A 15,978-nucleotide genomic window follows, 5' to 3' on the forward strand; every position below is an offset into this window, starting at 1 on the left:
GTAATTTGGTGACTATTTAAATGCAACGAGTTAAATTGTAGGCCTACGAGTGTAGCATGTTTCAGTGTCATACATGGTCCGTTGGTCTAGGGGTATGATACTCGCTTCGGGTGTGAGTGGTCCCGGGTTCAAATCCAGGACGGACTTGAGTTTTGCAGAAGTAATTTGGTGACTATTTAAATGTAACTAGTTAAATAGTAGGACTACGAGTTGAGCATGTTTCAGTGTCATATTTCGTCCGTTGGTCTAGGGGTATGATACTCGCTTAGGGTGCGAGGGGTCCCGGGTTCAAATCCCAGACGGACACGAGTTTTTGCAGAAGTAATTTGGTGACTATTTAAATGCAACTAGTTATATTGTAGGCCTACGAGTGTAGCATGTTTCAGTGTCATACATGGTCCGTTGGTCTAGGGGTATGATACTCGCTTAGGGTGCGAGGGGTCCCGGGTTCAAATCCCAGACGGACACGAGTTTTTGCAGAAGTAATTTGGTGACTATTTAAATGCAACTAATTAAATTGTAGGCCTACGAGTTGAGCATGTCTCGCTGTCATACATGATCCGTTAGTTTTGGGGCATGTTACTCGCTTCGGGTGTGAGTGGTCCCGGGTTCAAATCCCGGACGGACCCAAGTTTTGCAGAAGTAATTTGGTGACTATTTAAATGTAACTAGTTAAATAGTAGGACTACGAGTTTAGCATGTTTCAGTGTCATATTTCGTCCGTTGGTTTAGGGGTATGATACCCGCTTCGGGTGTGAGTAGTCCCGGGTTCAAATCCCGGACGGACCCGAGTTTTGCAGAAGTAATTTGGTGACTATTTAAATGCAACGAGTTAAATTGTAGGCCTACGAGTGTAGCATGTTTCAGTGTCATACATGGTCCGTTGGTCTAGGGGTATGATACTCGCTTCGGGTGTGAGTGGTCCCGGGTTCAAATCCCGCACGGACCCGAGTTTTGCAGAAATAATTTGGTGACTATTTAAATGCAACGAGTTAAATTGTAGGCCTACGAGTTGAGCATGTTTCAGTGTCATATTTCTTCCGTTGGTCTAGGGGTATGATACTCGCTTAGGGTGCGAGGGGTCCCGGGTTCAAATCCCAGACGGACACGAGTTTTTGCAGAAGTAATTTGGTGACTATTTAAATGCAACTAATTAAATTGTAGGCCTACGAGTTGAGCATGTCTCGCTGTCATACATGATCCGTTAGTTTTGGGGTATGTTACTCGCTTCGGGTGTGAGTGGTCCCGGGTTCAAATCCCGGACGGACCCAAGTTTTGCAGAAGTAATTTGGTGACTATTTAAATGTAACTAGTTAAATAGTAGGACTACGAGTTGAGCATGTTTCAGTGTCATATTTCGTCCGTTGGTTTAGGGGTATGTTACTCGCTTCGGGTGTGAGTAGTCCCGGGTTCAAATCCCGGACGGACCCGAGTTTTGCAGAAGTAATTTGGTGACTATTTAAATGCAACGAGTTAAATTGTAGGCCTACGAGTGTAGCATGTTTCAGTGTCATACATGGTCCGTTGGTCTAGGGGTATGATACTCGCTTCGGGTGTGAGTGGTCCCGGGTTCAAATCCAGGACGGACTTGAGTTTTGCAGAAGTAATTTGGTGACTATTTAAATGTAACTAGTTAAATAGTAGGACTACGAGTTGAGCATGTTTCAGTGTCATATTTCGTCCGTTGGTCTAGGGGTATGATACTCGCTTAGGGTGCGAGGGGTCCCGGGTTCAAATCCCAGACGGACGCGAGTTTTTGCAGAAGTAATTTGGTGACTATTTAAATGCAACTAGTTATATTGTAGGCCTACGAGTGTAGCATGTTTCAGTGTCATACATGGTCCGTTGGTCTAGGGGTATGATACTCGCTTAGGGTGCGAGGGGTCCCGGGTTCAAATCCCAGACGGACACGAGTTTTTGCAGAAGTAATTTGGTGACTATTTAAATGCAACTAATTAAATTGTAGGCCTACGAGTTGAGCATGTCTCGCTGTCATACATGATCCGTTAGTTTTGGGGCATGTTACTCGCTTCGGGTGTGAGTGGTCCCGGGTTCAAATCCCGGACGGACCCAAGTTTTGCAGAAGTAATTTGGTGACTATTTAAATGTAACTAGTTAAATAGTAGGACTACGAGTTTAGCATGTTTCAGTGTCATATTTCGTCCGTTGGTTTAGGGGTATGATACCCGCTTCGGGTGTGAGTAGTCCCGGGTTCAAATCCCGGACGGACCCGAGTTTTGCAGAAGTAATTTGGTGACTATTTAAATGCAACTAGTTATATTGTAGGCCTACGAGTGTAGCATGTTTCAGTGTCATACATGGTCCGCTGGTCTAGGGGTATGATACTCGTGGTATGATACTCGCTTCGGGTGTGAGTGGTCCCGGGTTCAAATTCCGGACGGACCCGAGTTTTGCAGAAGTAATTTGGTGACTACTTAAATGCAACGAAATAAATTGTAGGCCTACGAGTTGAGCATGTCTCGCTGTCATACATGATCTGTTGGTTTTGGGGTATGTTACTCGCTTCGGGTGTGAGTGGTCCCGGGTTCAAATCCCGGACGGACACGAGTTTTTGCAGAAGTAATTTGGTGACTATTTAAATGCAACTAGTTATATTGTAGGCCTACGAGTGTAGCATGTTTCAGTGTCATACATGGTCCGTTGGTCTAGGGGTATGATACTCGCTTTGGGTGTGAATGGTCCCGGGTTCAAATCCCGGACGGACCCGAGTTTCGCAGAAGTAATTTGGTGACTATTTAAATGCAACGAGTTAAATTGTAGGCCTACCAGTGTAGAATGTTTCAGTGTCATACTTCGTCCGTTGGTCTAGAGGTATGATACTCGCTTAGGGTGCGAGGGGTCCCCGGTTAAAATCCCGGACGGACCCGAGTTTTGCAGAAGTAATTTGGTGACTATTTAAATGTAACTAGTTAAATAGTAGGACTACGAGTTGAGCATGTTTCAGTGTCATATTTCGTCCGTTGGTTTAGGGGTATGATACTCGCTTCGGGTGTGAGTAGTCCCGGGTTCAAATCCCGGACGGACCCGAGTTTTGCAGAAGTAATTTGGTGACTACTTAAATGCAACGAGTTATATTGTAGGCCTACGAGTGTAGCATGTTTCAGTGTCATACATGGTCCGTTGGTCTAGGGGTATGATACTCGCTTAGGGTGCGAGGGGTCCCGGGTTCAAATCCCAGACGGACACGAGTTTTTGCAGAAGTAATTTGGTGACTATTTAAATGCAACTAATTAAATTGTAGGCCTACGAGTTGAGCATGTCTCGCTGTCATACATGATCCGTTAGTTTTGGGGTATGTTACTCGCTTCGGGTGTGAGTGGTCCCGGGTTCAAATCCCGGACGGACCCAAGTTTTGCAGAAGTAATTTGGTGACTATTTAAATGTAACTAGTTAAATAGTAGGACTACGAGTTGAGCATGTTTCAGTGTCATATTTCGTCCGTTGGTTTAGGGGTATGATACTCGCTTCGGGTGTGAGTAGTCCCGGGTTCAAATCCCGGACGGACCCGAGTTTTGCAGAAGTAATTTGGTGACTATTTAAATGCAACGAGTTAAATTGTAGGCCTACGAGTGTAGCATGTTTCAGTGTCATACATGGTCCGTTGGTCTAGGGGTATGATACTCGCTTCGGGTGTGAGTGGACCCGGGTTCAAATCCCGGACGGACCCGAGTTTTGCAGAAGTAATTTGGTGACTATTTAAATGCAACTAGTTATATTGTAGGCCTACGAGTGTAGCATGTTTCAGTGTCATACATGGTCCGCTGGTCTAGGGGTATGATACTCGTGGTATGATACTCGCTTCGGGTGTGAGTGGTCCCGGGTTCAAATTCCGGACGGACCCGAGTTTTGCAGAAGTAATTTGGTGACTACTTAAATGCAACGAAATAAATTGTAGGCCTACGAGTTGAGCATGTCTCGCTGTCATACATGATCTGTTGGTTTTGGGGTATGTTACTCGCTTCGGGTGTGAGTGGTCCCGGGTTCAAATCCCGGACGGACCCGAGTTTTGCAGAAGTAATTTGGTGACTATTTAAATGCAACGAGTTAAATTGTAGGCCTACGAGTGTAGAATGTTTCAGTGTCATACATGGTCCGTTGGTCTAGGGGTATGATACTCGCTTAGGTGCGAGGGGTCCCGGGTTCAAATCCCAGACGGACACGAGTTTTTGCAGAAGTAATTTGGTGACTATTTAAATGTAACTAGTTAAATAGTAGGACTACGAGTTGAGCATGTTTCAGTGTCATATTTCGTCCGTTGGTTTAGGGGTATGATACTCGCTTCGGGTGTGAGTAGTCCCGGGTTCAAATCCCGGACGGACCCGAGTTTTGCAGAAGTAATTTGGTGACTATTTAAATGCAACGAGTTAAATTGTAGGCCTACGAGTGTAGCATGTTTCAGTGTCATACATGGTCCGTTGGTCTAGGGGTATGATACTCGCTTCGGGTGTGAGTGGTCCCGGGTTCAAATCCAGGACGGACTTGAGTTTTGCAGAAGTAATTTGGTGAATATTTAAATGTAACTAGTTAAATAGTAGGACTACGAGTTGAGCATGTTTCAGTGTCATATTTCGTCCGTTGGTCTAGGGGTATGATACTCGCTTAGGGTGCGAGGGGTCCCGGGTTCAAATCCCAGACGGACACGAGTTTTTGCAGAAGTAATTTGGTGACTATTTAAATGCAACTAGTTATATTGTAGGCCTACGAGTGTAGCATGTTTCAGTGTCATACATGGTCCGTTGGTCTAGGGGTATGATACTCGCTTTGGGTGTGAATGGTCCCGGGTTCAAATCCCGGACGGACCCGAGTTTTGCAGAAGTAATTTGGTGACTATTTAAATGCAACGAGTTAAATTGTAGGCCTACCAGTGTGGAATGTTTCAGTGTCATACTTCGTCCGTTGGTCTAGAGGTATGATACTCGCTTAGGGTGCGAGGGGTCCCCGGTTAAAATCCCGGTAGGACCCGAGTTTTGCAGAAGTAATTTGGTGACTATTTAAATGTAACTAGTTAAATAGTAGGACTACGAGTTGAGCATGTTTCAGTGTCATATTTCGTCCGTTGGTTTAGGGGTATGATACTCGCTTCGGGTGTGAGTAGTCCCGGGTTCAAATCCCGGACGGACCCGAGTTTTGCAGAAGTAATTTGGTGACTACTTAAATGCAACGAGTTATATTGTAGGCCTACGAGTGTAGCATGTTTCAGTGTCATACATGGTCCGTTGGTCTAGGGGTATGATACTCGCTTAGGGTGCGAGGGGTCCCGGGTTCAAATCCCAGACGGACACGAGTTTTTGCAGAAGTAATTTGGTGACTATTTAAATGCAACTAATTAAATTGTAGGCCTACGAGTTGAGCATGTCTCGCTGTCATACATGATCCGTTAGTTTTGGGGTATGTTACTCGCTTCGGGTGTGAGTGGTCCCGGGTTCAAATCCCGGACGGACCCAAGTTTTGCAGAAGTAATTTGGTGACTATTTAAATGTAACTAGTTAAATAGTAGGACTACGAGTTGAGCATGTTTCAGTGTCATATTTCGTCCGTTGGTTTAGGGGTATGATACTCGCTTCGGGTGTGAGTAGTCCCGGGTTCAAATCCCGGACGGACCCGAGTTTTGCAGAAGTAATTTGGTGACTATTTAAATGCAACGAGTTAAATTGTAGGCCTACGAGTGTAGCATGTTTCAGTGTCATACATGGTCCGTTGGTCTAGGGGTATGATACTCGCTTCGAGTGTGAGTGGTCCCGGGTTCAAATCCCGGATGGACCCGAGTTTTGCAGAAGTAATTTGGTGACTATTTAAATGCAACTAGTTATATTGTAGGCCTACGAGTGTAGCATGTTTCAGTGTCATACATGGTCCGCTGGTCTAGGGGTATGATACTCGTGGTATGATACTCGCTTCGGGTGTGAGTGGTCCCGGGTTCAAATTCCGGACGGACCCGAGTTTTGCAGAAGTAATTTGGTGACTACTTAAATGCAACGAAATAAATTGTAGGCCTACGAGTTGAGCATGTCTCGCTGTCATACATGATCTGTTGGTTTTGGGGTATGTTACTCGCTTCGGGTGTGAGTGGTCCCGGGTTCAAATCCCGGACGGACCCGAGTTTTGCAGAAGTAATTTGGTGACTATTTAAATGCAACGAGTTAAATTGTAGGCCTACGAGTGTAGAATGTTTCAGTGTCATACATGGTCCGTTGGTCTAGGGGTATGATACTCGCTTAGGTGCGAGGGGTCCCGGGTTCAAATCCCAGACGGACACGAGTTTTTGCAGAAGTAATTTGGTGACTATTTAAATGTAACTAGTTAAATAGTAGGACTACGAGTTGAGCATGTTTCAGTGTCATATTTCGTCCGTTGGTTTAGGGGTATGATACTCGCTTCGGGTGTGAGTGGTCCCGGGTTCAAATCCAGGACGGACTTGAGTTTTGCAGAAGTAATTTGGTGACTATTTAAATGTAACTAGTTAAATAGTAGGACTACGAGTTGAGCATGTTTCAGTGTCATATTTCGTCCGTTGGTCTAGGGGTATGATACTCGCTTAGGGTGCGAGGGGTCCCGGGTTCAAATCCCAGACGGACACGAGTTTTTGCAGAAGTAATTTGGTGACTATTTAAATGCAACTAGTTATATTGTAGGCCTACGAGTGTAGCATGTTTCAGTGTCATACATGGTCCGTTGGTCTAGGGGTATGATACTCGCTTTGGGTGTGAATGGTCCCGGGTTCAAATCCCGGACGGACCCGAGTTTTGCAGAAGTAATTTGGTGACTATTTAAATGCAACGAGTTAAATTGTAGGCCTACCAGTGTGGAATGTTTCAGTGTCATACTTCGTCCGTTGGTCTAGAGGTATGATACTCGCTTAGGGTGCGAGGGGTCCCCGGTTAAAATCCCGGACGGACCCGAGTTTTGCAGAAGTAATTTGGTGACTATTTAAATGTAACTAGTTAAATAGTAGGACTACGAGTTGAGCATGTTTCAGTGTCATATTTCGTCCGTTGGTTTAGGGGTATGATACTCGCTTCGGGTGTGAGTAGTCCCGGGTTCAAATCCCGGACGGACCCGAGTTTTGCAGAAGTAATTTGGTGACTACTTAAATGCAACGAGTTATATTGTAGGCCTACGAGTGTAGCATGTTTCAGTGTCATACATGGTCCGTTGGTCTAGGGGTATGATACTCGCTTAGGGTGCGAGGGGTCCCGGGTTCAAATCCCAGACGGACACGAGTTTTTGCAGAAGTAATTTGGTGACTATTTAAATGCAACTAATTAAATTGTAGGCCTACGAGTTGAGCATGTCTCGCTGTCATACATGATCCGTTAGTTTTGGGGTATGTTACTCGCTTCGGGTGTGAGTGGTCCCGGGTTCAAATCCCGGACGGACCCAAGTTTTGCAGAAGTAATTTGGTGACTATTTAAATGTAACTAGTTAAATAGTAGGACTACGAGTTGAGCATGTTTCAGTGTCATATTTCGTCCGTTGGTTTAGGGGTATGATACTCGCTTCGGGTGTGAGTAGTCCCGGGTTCAAATCCCGGACGGACCCGAGTTTTGCAGAAGTAATTTGGTGACTATTTAAATGCAACGAGTTAAATTGTAGGCCTACGAGTGTAGCATGTTTCAGTGTCATACATGGTCCGTTGGTCTAGGGGTATGATACTCGCTTAGGTGCGAGGGGTCCCGGGTTCAAATCCCAGACGGACACGAGTTTTTGCAGAAGTAATTTGGTGACTATTTAAATGTAACTAGTTAAATAGTAGGACTACGAGTTGAGCATGTTTCAGTGTCATATTTCGTCCGTTGGTTTAGGGGTATGATACTCGCTTCGGGTGTGAGTGGTCCCGGGTTCAAATCCAGGACGGACTTGAGTTTTGCAGAAGTAATTTGGTGACTATTTAAATGTAACTAGTTAAATAGTAGGACTACGAGTTGAGCATGTTTCAGTGTCATATTTCGTCCGTTGGTCTAGGGGTATGATACTCGCTTAGGGTGCGAGGGGTCCCGGGTTCAAATCCCAGACGGACACGAGTTTTTGCAGAAGTAATTTGGTGACTATTTAAATGCAACTAGTTATATTGTAGGCCTACGAGTGTAGCATGTTTCAGTGTCATACATGGTCCGTTGGTCTAGGGGTATGATACTCGCTTTGGGTGTGAATGGTCCCGGGTTCAAATCCCGGACGGACCCGAGTTTTGCAGAAGTAATTTGGTGACTATTTAAATGCAACGAGTTAAATTGTAGGCCTACCAGTGTGGAATGTTTCAGTGTCATACTTCGTCCGTTGGTCTAGAGGTATGATACTCGCTTAGGGTGCGAGGGGTCCCCGGTTAAAATCCCGGACGGACTTGAGTTTTGCAGAAGTAATTTGGTGACTATTTAAATGTAACTAGTTAAATAGTAGGACTACGAGTTGAGCATGTTTCAGTGTCATATTTCGTCCGTTGGTCTAGGGGTATGATACTCGCTTAGGGTGCGAGGGGTCCCGGGTTCAAATCCCAGACGGACACGAGTTTTTGCAGAAGTAATTTGGTGACTATTTAAATGCAACTAGTTATATTGTAGGCCTACGAGTGTAGCATGTTTCAGTGTCATCCATGGTCCGTTGGTCTAGGGGTATGATACTCGCTTTGGGTGTGAATGGTCCCGGGTTCAAATCCCGGACGGACCCGAGTTTTGCAGAAGTAATTTGGTGACTATTTAAATGCAACGAGTTAAATTGTAGGCCTACCAGTGTGGAATGTTTCAGTGTCATACTTCGTCCGTTGGTCTAGAGGTATGATACTCGCTTAGGGTGCGAGGGGTCCCCGGTTAAAATCCCGGACGGACCCGAGTTTTGCAGAAGTAATTTGGTGACTATTTAAATGTAACTAGTTAAATAGTAGGACTACGAGTTGAGCATGTTTCAGTGTCATATTTCGTCCGTTGGTTTAGGGGTATGATACTCGCTTCGGGTGTGAGTAGTCCCGGGTTCAAATCCCGGACGGACCCGAGTTTTGCAGAAGTAATTTGGTGACTACTTAAATGCAACGAGTTATATTGTAGGCCTACGAGTGTAGCATGTTTCAGTGTCATACATGGTCCGTTGGTCTAGGGGTATGATACTCGCTTAGGGTGCGAGGGGTCCCGGGTTCAAATCCCAGACGGACACGAGTTTTTGCAGAAGTAATTTGGTGACTATTTAAATGCAACTAATTAAATTGTAGGCCTACGAGTTGAGCATGTCTCGCTGTCATACATGATCCGTTAGTTTTGGGGTATGTTACTCGCTTCGGGTGTGAGTGGTCCCGGGTTCAAATCCCGGACGGACCCAAGTTTTGCAGAAGTAATTTGGTGACTATTTAAATGTAACTAGTTAAATAGTAGGACTACGAGTTGAGCATGTTTCAGTGTCATATTTCGTCCGTTGGTTTAGGGGTATGATACTCGCTTCGGGTGTGAGTAGTCCCGGGTTCAAATCCCGGACGGACCCGAGTTTTGCAGAAGTAATTTGGTGACTATTTAAATGCAACGAGTTAAATTGTAGGCCTACGAGTGTAGCATGTTTCAGTGTCATACATGGTCCGTTGGTCTAGGGGTATGATACTCGCTTCGAGTGTGAGTGGTCCCGGGTTCAAATCCCGGACGGACCCGAGTTTTGCAGAAGTAATTTGGTGACTATTTAAATGCAACTAGTAATATTGTAGGCCTACGAGTGTAGCATGTTTCAGTGTCATACATGGTCCGCTGGTCTAGGGGTATGATACTCGTGGTATGATACTCGCTTCGGGTGTGAGTGGTCCCGGGTTCAAATTCCGGACGGACCCGAGTTTTGCAGAAGTAATTTGGTGACTACTTAAATGCAACGAAATAAATTGTAGGCCTACGAGTTGAGCATGTCTCGCTGTCATACATGATCTGTTGGTTTTGGGGTATGTTACTCGCTTCGGGTGTGAGTGGTCCCGGGTTCAAATCCCGGACGGACCCGAGTTTTGCAGAAGTAATTTGGTGACTATTTAAATGCAACGAGTTAAATTTTAGGCCTACGAGTGTAGAATGTTTCAGTGTCATACATGGTCCGTTGGTCTAGGGGTATGATACTCGCTTAGGTGCGAGGGGTCCCGGGTTCAAATCCCAGACGGACCCGAGTTTTGCAGAAGTAATTTGGTGACTATTTAAATGCAACTAGTTATATTGTAGGCCTACGAGTGTAGCATGTTTCAGTGTCATACATGGTCCGCTGGTCTAGGGGTATGATACTCGTGGTATGATACTTGCTTCGGGTGTGAATGGTCCCGGGTTCAAATCCCGGACGGACCCGAGATTTGCAGAAGTAATTTGGTGACTACTTAAATGCAACGAAATAAATTGTAGGCCTACGAGTTGAGCATGTCTCGCTGTCATACATGATCTGTTGGTTTAGGGGTATGATACTCGCTTCGGGTGTGAGTAGTCCCGGGTTCAAATCCCGGACGGACCCGAGTTTTGCAGAAGTAATTTGGAGACTATTTAAATGCAACGAGTTATATTGTAGGCCTACGAGTGTAGCATGTTTCAGTGTCATACATGGTCCGTTGGTCTAGGGGTATGATACTCGCTTCGGGTGTGAGTGGTCCCGGGTTCAAATCCCGGACGGACCCGAGTTTTGCAGAAGTAATTTGGTGACTATTTAAATGCAACTAGTTATATTGTAGGCCTACGAGTGTAGCATGTTTCAGTGTCATACATGGTCCGCTGGTCTAGGGGTATGATACTCGTGGTATGATACTTGCTTCGGGTGTGAATGGTCCCGGGTTCAAATCCCGGACGGACCCGAGTTTTGCAGAAGTAATTTGGTGACTATTTAAATGCAACGAGTTAAATTATAGGCCTACCAGTGTGGAATGTTTCAGTGTCATACTTCGTCCGTTGGTCTAGAGGTATGATACTCGCTTAGGGTGCGAGGGGTCCCGGGTTCAAATCCCAGACGGACACGAGTTTTTGCAGAAGTAATTTGGTGACTATTTAAATGCAACTAATTAAATTGTAGGCCTACGAGTTGAGCATGTCTCGCTGTCATACATGATCCGTTAGTTTTGGGGTATGTTACTCGCTTCGGGTGTGAGTGGTCCCGGGTTCAAATCCCGGACGGACCCAAGTTTTGCAGAAGTAATTTGGTGACTATTTAAATGTAACTAGTTAAATAGTAGGACTACGAGTTGAGCATGTTTCAGTGTCATATTTCGTCCGTTGGTTTAGGGGTATGATACTCGCTTCGGGTGTGAGTAGTCCCGGGTTCAAATCCCGGACGGACCCGAGTTTTGCAGAAGTAATTTGGTGACTATTTAAATGCAACGAGTTAAATTGTAGGCCTACGAGTGTAGCATGTTTCAGTGTCATACATGGTCCGTTGGTCTAGGGGTATGATACTCGCTTCGAGTGTGAGTGGTCCCGGGTTCAAATCCCGGACGGACCCGAGTTTTACAGAAGTAATTTGGTGACTATTTAAATGCAACTAGTAATATTGTAGGCCTACGAGTGTAGCATGTTTCAGTGTCATACATGGTCCGCTGGTCTAGGGGTATGATACTCGTGGTATGATACTCGCTTCGGGTGTGAGTGGTCCCGGGTTCAAATTCCGGACGGACCCGAGTTTTGCAGAAGTAATTTGGTGACTACTTAAATGCAACGAAATAAATTGTAGGCCTACGAGTTGAGCATGTCTCGCTGTCATACATGATCTGTTGGTTTTGGGGTATGTTACTCGCTTCGGGTGTGAGTGGTCCCGGGTTCAAATCCCGGACGGACCCGAGTTTTGCAGAAGTAATTTGGTGACTATTTAAATGCAACGAGTTAAATTGTAGGCCTACCAGTGTGGAATGTTTCAGTGTCATACTTCGTCCGTTGGTCTAGAGGTATGATACTCGCTTAGGGTGCGAGGGGTCCCCGGTTAAAATCCCGGACGGACTTGAGTTTTGCAGAAGTAATTTGGTGACTATTTAAATGTAACTAGTTAAATAGTAGGACTACGAGTTGAGCATGTTTCAGTGTCATATTTCGTCCGTTGGTCTAGGGGTATGATACTCGCTTAGGGTGCGAGGGGTCCCGGGTTCAAATCCCAGACGGACACGAGTTTTTGCAGAAGTAATTTGGTGACTATTTAAATGCAACTAGTTATATTGTAGGCCTACGAGTGTAGCATGTTTCAGTGTCATCCATGGTCCGTTGGTCTAGGGGTATGATACTCGCTTTGGGTGTGAATGGTCCCGGGTTCAAATCCCGGACGGACCCGAGTTTTGCAGAAGTAATTTGGTGACTATTTAAATGCAACGAGTTAAATTGTAGGCCTACCAGTGTGGAATGTTTCAGTGTCATACTTCGTCCGTTGGTCTAGAGGTATGATACTCGCTTAGGGTGCGAGGGGTCCCCGGTTAAAATCCCGGACGGACCCGAGTTTTGCAGAAGTAATTTGGTGACTATTTAAATGTAACTAGTTAAATAGTAGGACTACGAGTTGAGCATGTTTCAGTGTCATATTTCGTCCGTTGGTTTAGGGGTATGATACTCGCTTCGGGTGTGAGTAGTCCCGGGTTCAAATCCCGGACGGACCCGAGTTTTGCAGAAGTAATTTGGTGACTACTTAAATGCAACGAGTTATATTGTAGGCCTACGAGTGTAGCATGTTTCAGTGTCATACATGGTCCGTTGGTCTAGGGGTATGATACTCGCTTAGGGTGCGAGGGGTCCCGGGTTCAAATCCCAGACGGACACGAGTTTTTGCAGAAGTAATTTGGTGACTATTTAAATGCAACTAATTAAATTGTAGGCCTACGAGTTGAGCATGTCTCGCTGTCATACATGATCCGTTAGTTTTGGGGTATGTTACTCGCTTCGGGTGTGAGTGGTCCCGGGTTCAAATCCCGGACGGACCCAAGTTTTGCAGAAGTAATTTGGTGACTATTTAAATGTAACTAGTTAAATAGTAGGACTACGAGTTGAGCATGTTTCAGTGTCATATTTCGTCCGTTGGTTTAGGGGTATGATACTCGCTTCGGGTGTGAGTAGTCCCGGGTTCAAATCCCGGACGGACCCGAGTTTTGCAGAAGTAATTTGGTGACTATTTAAATGCAACGAGTTAAATTGTAGGCCTACGAGTGTAGCATGTTTCAGTGTCATACATGGTCCGTTGGTCTAGGGGTATGATACTCGCTTCGAGTGTGAGTGGTCCCGGGTTCAAATCCCGGACGGACCCGAGTTTTGCAGAAGTAATTTGGTGACTATTTAAATGCAACTAGTAATATTGTAGGCCTACGAGTGTAGCATGTTTCAGTGTCATACATGGTCCGCTGGTCTAGGGGTATGATACTCGTGGTATGATACTCGCTTCGGGTGTGAGTGGTCCCGGGTTCAAATTCCGGACGGACCCGAGTTTTGCAGAAGTAATTTGGTGACTACTTAAATGCAACGAAATAAATTGTAGGCCTACGAGTTGAGCATGTCTCGCTGTCATACATGATCTGTTGGTTTTGGGGTATGTTACTCGCTTCGGGTGTGAGTGGTCCCGGGTTCAAATCCCGGACGGACCCGAGTTTTGCAGAAGTAATTTGGTGACTATTTAAATGCAACGAGTTAAATTTTAGGCCTACGAGTGTAGAATGTTTCAGTGTCATACATGGTCCGTTGGTCTAGGGGTATGATACTCGCTTAGGTGCGAGGGGTCCCGGGTTCAAATCCCAGACGGACCCGAGTTTTGCAGAAGTAATTTGGTGACTATTTAAATGCAACTAGTTATATTGTAGGCCTACGAGTGTAGCATGTTTCAGTGTCATACATGGTCCGCTGGTCTAGGGGTATGATACTCGTGGTATGATACTTGCTTCGGGTGTGAATGGTCCCGGGTTCAAATCCCGGACGGACCCGAGTTTTGCAGAAGTAATTTGGTGACTATTTAAATGTAACTAGTTAAATAGTAGGACTACGAGTTGAGCAAGTTTCAGTGTCATATTTCGTCCGTTGGTTTAGGGGTATGATACTCGCTTCGGGTGTGAGTAGTCCCGGGTTCAAATCCCGGACGGACCCGAGTTTTGCAGAAGTAATTTGGAGACTATTTAAATGCAACGAGTTATATTGTAGGCCTACGAGTGTAGCATGTTTCAGTGTCATACATGGTCCGTTGGTCTAGGGGTATGATACTCGCTTCGGGTGTGAGTGGTCCCGGGTTCAAATCCCGGACGGACCCGAGTTTTGCAGAAGTAATTTGGTGACTATTTAAATGCAACTAGTTATATTGTAGGCCTACGAGTGTAGCATGTTTCAGTGTCATACATGGTCCGCTGGTCTAGGGGTATGATACTCGTGGTATGATACTTGCTTCGGGTGTGAATGGTCCCGGGTTCAAATCCCGGACGGACCCGAGTTTTGCAGAAGTAATTTGGTGACTATTTAAATGTAACTAGTTAAATAGTAGGACTACGAGTTGAGCAAGTTTCAGTGTCATATTTCGTCCGTTGGTTTAGGGGTATGATACTCGCTTCGGGTGTGAGTAGTCCCGGGTTCAAATCCCGGACGGACCCGAGTTTTGCAGAAGTAATTTGGAGACTATTTAAATGCAACGAGTTATATTGTAGGCCTACGAGTGTAGCATGTTTCAGTGTCATACATGGTCCGTTGGTCTAGGGGTATGATACTCGCTTCGGGTGTGAGTGGTCCCGGGTTCAAATCCCGGACGGACCCGAGTTTTGCAGAAGTAATTTGGTGACTATTTAAATGCAACTAGTTATATTGTAGGCCTACGAGTGTAGCATGTTTCAGTGTCATACATGGTCCGCTGGTCTAGGGGTATGATACTCGTGGTATGATACTTGCTTCGGGTGTGAATGGTCCCGGGTTCAAATCCCGGACGGACCCGAGTTTTGCAGAAGTAATTTGGTGACTATTTAAATGCAACGAGTTAAATTGTAGGCCTACCAGTGTGGAATGTTTCAGTGTCATACTTCGTCCGTTGGTCTAGAGGTATGATACTCGCTTAGGGTGCGAGGGGTCCCGGGTTCAAATCCCAGACGGACACGAGTTTTTGCAGAAGTAATTTGGTGACTATTTAAATGCAACTAATTAAATTGTAGGCCTACGAGTTGAGCATGTCTCGATGTCATACATGATCCGTTGGTTTTGGGGTATGTTACTCGCTTCGGGTGTGAGTGGTCCCGGGTTCAAATCCCGGACGGACCCGAGTTTTGCAGAAGTAATTTGGTGACTATTTAAATGCAACGAGTTGAATTGTAGGCCTACGAGTGTAGCATGTTTCAGTGTCATACATGGTCCGTTGGTCTAGGGGTATGATACTCGCTTAGGGTGCAAGGGGTCCCCGGTTAAAATCCCGGACGGACCCGAGTTTTTGCAGAAGTAATTTGGTGACTATTCAAATGCAACGAGTTAAATTGTAGGACTACGAGTTGAGCATGTTTCAGTGTCATACTTCGTCCGTTGGTCTAGAGGTATGATACTCGCTTAGGGTGCGAGTGGTCCCGGGTTCAAATCCCGGACGGACCCGAGTTTTTGCAGAAGTAATTTGGTGACTATTCAAATGCAACGAATTAAATTGTAGGACTACGAGTTGAGAATGTCTCGCTGTCATACATGATCCGTTGGTTTTGGGATATGTTACTCGCTTCGGGTGTGAGTGGTCCCGGGTTCAAATCCCGGACGGACCCGAGTTTTCGCAGAAGTAATTTGGTGACTATTTAAATGTAACTAGTTAACTAGTAGGACTACGAGTTGAGCATGTTTCAGTGTCATATTTCGTCCGTTGGTTTAGGGGTATGATACTCGCTTCGGGTGTGAGTAGTCCCGGGTTCAAATCCCGGACGGACCCGAGTTTTGCAGAAGTAATTTGGTGACTATTTAAATGCAACGAGTAATATTGTAGGCCTACGAGTGTAGCATGTTTCAGTGTCATACATGGTCCGTTGGTCTAGGGGTATGATACTCGCTTCGGGGTGAGTGGTCCCGG

General features: G+C 45.6%; 10 non-coding genes across 10 annotated transcripts; all 10 read left to right on the forward strand.

Annotated features, from left to right (window-relative positions):
• Positions 1 to 877: 877 nt before the first annotated feature.
• Positions 878 to 949, forward strand: TRNAP-CGG (transfer RNA proline (anticodon CGG)). The gene has a single exon. It is a non-coding gene; the product is annotated as a tRNA-Pro (tRNA).
• Positions 950 to 3,616: 2,667 nt separating this feature from the next.
• On the forward strand, positions 3,617 to 3,688 carry TRNAP-CGG (transfer RNA proline (anticodon CGG)). The gene has a single exon. It is a non-coding gene; the product is annotated as a tRNA-Pro (tRNA).
• A 2,024-nt stretch (positions 3,689 to 5,712) lies between these two features.
• Positions 5,713 to 5,784, forward strand: TRNAS-CGA (transfer RNA serine (anticodon CGA)). Its single transcript has one exon. It is a non-coding gene; the product is annotated as a tRNA-Ser (tRNA).
• A 3,787-nt stretch (positions 5,785 to 9,571) lies between these two features.
• Positions 9,572 to 9,643, forward strand: TRNAS-CGA (transfer RNA serine (anticodon CGA)). The gene has a single exon. It is a non-coding gene; the product is annotated as a tRNA-Ser (tRNA).
• A 915-nt stretch (positions 9,644 to 10,558) lies between these two features.
• Positions 10,559 to 10,630, forward strand: TRNAP-CGG (transfer RNA proline (anticodon CGG)). Its single transcript has one exon. It is a non-coding gene; the product is annotated as a tRNA-Pro (tRNA).
• Positions 10,631 to 11,373: 743 nt separating this feature from the next.
• On the forward strand, positions 11,374 to 11,445 carry TRNAS-CGA (transfer RNA serine (anticodon CGA)). Its single transcript has one exon. It is a non-coding gene; the product is annotated as a tRNA-Ser (tRNA).
• Positions 11,446 to 13,149: 1,704 nt separating this feature from the next.
• On the forward strand, positions 13,150 to 13,221 carry TRNAS-CGA (transfer RNA serine (anticodon CGA)). Its single transcript has one exon. It is a non-coding gene; the product is annotated as a tRNA-Ser (tRNA).
• A 915-nt stretch (positions 13,222 to 14,136) lies between these two features.
• Positions 14,137 to 14,208, forward strand: TRNAP-CGG (transfer RNA proline (anticodon CGG)). Its single transcript has one exon. It is a non-coding gene; the product is annotated as a tRNA-Pro (tRNA).
• Positions 14,209 to 14,630: 422 nt separating this feature from the next.
• On the forward strand, positions 14,631 to 14,702 carry TRNAP-CGG (transfer RNA proline (anticodon CGG)). The gene has a single exon. It is a non-coding gene; the product is annotated as a tRNA-Pro (tRNA).
• A 744-nt stretch (positions 14,703 to 15,446) lies between these two features.
• Positions 15,447 to 15,520, forward strand: TRNAP-AGG (transfer RNA proline (anticodon AGG)). Its single transcript has one exon. It is a non-coding gene; the product is annotated as a tRNA-Pro (tRNA).
• The last annotated feature ends 458 nt before the right edge of the window (positions 15,521 to 15,978 follow it).

This window comes from Phalangium opilio, unplaced genomic scaffold, assembly GCF_054372755.1.
Source record: "Phalangium opilio isolate 3A_F unplaced genomic scaffold, DU_Popi_V2 ptg000022l_1, whole genome shotgun sequence".
Classification (NCBI taxonomy): Eukaryota; Metazoa; Arthropoda; class Arachnida; order Opiliones; family Phalangiidae; genus Phalangium; species Phalangium opilio.